The sequence below is a fragment of the Triturus cristatus genome, chromosome 1_2 (assembly GCF_964204655.1).
Source record: "Triturus cristatus chromosome 1_2, aTriCri1.1, whole genome shotgun sequence".
NCBI lineage: Eukaryota > Metazoa > Chordata > Amphibia > Caudata > Salamandridae > Triturus > Triturus cristatus.
This window is the reverse complement of record NC_140580.1, coordinates 612,952,849-612,955,793: the sequence shown is the minus strand read 5'-3', so window position 1 is coordinate 612,955,793 and position 2,945 is coordinate 612,952,849. Positions and strand designations below refer to the sequence as shown.

The following is a 2,945-nucleotide window of genomic DNA, read 5'->3' as shown; positions in this document are numbered from 1 at the left end:
AGAGAGAGGGGGGGGGGAAGTAGAGAGCGAGAGATTGGATGGATAGATAGAGGGATTGTACGAAGAGATGAAGGAAGCGGGCTGGTTTGATAATTTTTGTCAATGCTGCTTTGGCTCCCCAGTCTGGCCCTCCTCAAATTCGAACAGCGGCATTTCGGCACCTTGGACAGCGGTAAATGACTGCTTGTTTTTGGAACTGTAGATGAATGTGGTGTTTGACGATGGAAATATACAAGCATTTGTTAATGTGGCTAAAACAATTACGGTGCACAGCAGAACACAAAAGAATATCATAACACAAAGCCAAATATCATCAACTAAAAACAAAACAGCCAGAACAAGAAAATATGACAATGCTACAACACCATGCAAAAATGCTGCACAATAGAACAACCTTTTAGATATGTGTAAGGGGTAGGCCCTTAACACAGCTGAAATGGGCCAATAAATGCTAAACACACAAAAACCTCCAGCTGGCTTCTTAGTAGGCTGCCACTAATTTAAGCAGACTAAGACCAAACTACCTGATAAGATGGTCAACATCATTTAATGATTCATTTTTGTTCATTATTTTTCATGATTTCATCTGAATTTAAACAAGACAGAAAAACAAAACACTTCACAATTTACATGACATTAACGTGAATTACAAATAACAATCAATTTGCAAACAATTATGCTGATATTCTAGTCATTAGCAACAAACACATAACCTTGCGAAAGGTAATCGCTGCGAACAATATTCAAAATAGCAAATACGGATTACAGACCAAAGAGGGATAAACTTTGCAAACAACAAAGGGTGTGTATTTTAGTACATTATTTTCTTTTTTGTTATACATTTTAAACTAAACTTGACCCCTTATGGTACTTTATGCCAACGCGTCTCGAGTCCTGCTTTATTTCACAGGATTCTCTTCAGGGCTAGGACTGGATTTCTGTAGATTAAATAGACAGAAAAAATGGATGTTGCAATTAGAAAATATGTAGCCCTCCCTATTCACTTCCATCAAAACATTACTGGAAGAACAGTGAAAATGTACCTGATTGCTGGATTTCACCTATTTTGCAGCAGATTATGAGAGTGTTTCTCTACAAGAATGAATGAAACACTCAATTAATGTTAGCTAACTATTCGGTGAGTTAATTAATTGTAACTCGAGTCGGATCAACTTACTTTCAAAGAGAGCTCTCTTTATCTTTCCTTTAAGGAGCTCAAAATGCCTTTCAGCCAGAAAACGTTATTTCTGAAGAAGAAATGGCAATTCGGATGTTTAGCAACTGGTAAAGTTTTACACGTGCCCAGAATTCATGACGTTTTGAGTCACACATACTTGATGTCCAATGTTTAATTCTGGGTCATTCCTTCTTCAATTAAGAACGCGTGTTCGCTTCTGCGAGAGATATCTATAAATCAAAGTGACACCCTGATTATTGTAAAAGACGTGGCAGCTGGATGCACGTGTGGTCAAATGCAACAAAGTTCTTTTAATTCACTCACTCGTTTTGGGATCGTGCCCCGCAGATATGCCTCTCTTTCTTTTTCATCCTTGGGCAGCACAGCGTCTTCAGCACTGACTTTCCAAGTAGTGTGTGGAACGGACTTCCTGTTCCATATGAGGTTAAACCAATGGATGCTGGGTATTGTAGTTCCTTCAATGTATCATACTTGTTTTCAAAAGTGCTATATGGGAGTCATCAAATTGAACCCTGGGATAGGACACATAGGTTCTGAACACAAGTGGGGACAAACAAAATCGGGTGTACAACAACTTTTCATCAACTACGCCCGCGTGATCTCTGACATTTCATTAAGGCTTGTAACTGTGCTGTTGAACTTCAGAATAAGATAGGCTTCTTTTTGAAGTAAGGCATTTTCGAAATCTCCGCCTCGTTGGGGCTGTTACCCACAGGACTGTCCATTTAATTTCTTTTTTGCTGTGATTGGCTTGTACAAAGTGCCCAACCAGAGGTGCGTTGGGCACTTCCATGCGAATTCTGGACGGTGTTGCACTATTTGAAGTCAGGCCTCTTTACTCGTTTTGCTAATATAGACTTTCCCACACGGACTAGTAATTCCATGGATCACATTGTTTGTTTTACAATTTGAGAAAGATTTATGAGTCCATTTAATGGTGTTATATTCAAATGTAGAGCCCTTACTCGTGGTTTTGCATGAGACACACTTGTCACACTTGTGGTGGCCCTCAATTGGTTTCAAATTCCAGTGAGCACGTAAGTCATGTTTTTTTTACGTGGATGTATAGTCGGCTCTCACCAGCTGTTGTTCAAGGCTGGTGTCCAAGGCGGTCCTGGGGGGTGACACTGTGATGGGGGATTGGTGGGCATTCCCTTCACTGTGCATGAGGGTTTGGGCTGGCTGTCTCAGACCAGCCAAACTCTCATCAGCAGTGAAGCTTTCTCCAGCCCCATCTGCATTGTTGGGACTGGACAAAGCAGGCACAGGCTCCCGGTCTGCCTGGGAGCGCAAAGTCCCAGTGCTCTGGCCAATCCAGATGCTGCTTTCATGCAGCATCATGATTGGCCGCAGTGCAGTGTGGGAGCCTGTCCCAGAAGCAGGAAGAGCACGATGGAGCGGATGACAGAGGCGGCTGCGATCAGGTAAATTATCTTTTTTTTTGTATTCTTCTATTGTCCCATGGGCCCACACCCCACACCAGGTCCCTCCTCTGGCCTGCCCCGCCACTTTAGAGGGGACGGCCTGCTACTGCTTCTAGGGGCCCCACCCACAGGAAGTCAGTCACTGGTCATCCAACAGGGTCCTAGAGTCCTTCCCTGACAGCTGTCTGCTGTGATTCTACAGCCGAAAGAAAAAATGTAATTCATAATCCCAGATCCATACCGGGGACATTGTAAATGTACTAGATCAGCGGTTGATTTCTGTTGACCCCCTCCCCCCCTGATTTCTTACTGGGATCGGGAGA

General features: G+C 42.9%; 1 long non-coding RNA gene across 1 annotated transcript; it reads right to left on the bottom strand.

Annotated features, from left to right (window-relative positions):
• Window positions 1-509: 509 nt before the first annotated feature.
• LOC146867726 (uncharacterized) lies at window positions 510-1,583 on the bottom strand. Its single transcript, XR_014966129.1, has 4 exons — window positions 1,502-1,583; window positions 1,178-1,407; window positions 1,044-1,092; window positions 510-938 (listed from the first exon to the last, which is right to left on the bottom strand). It is a non-coding gene; the product is annotated as an uncharacterized LOC146867726 (long non-coding RNA).
• Window positions 1,584-2,945: the final 1,362 nt, after the last annotated feature.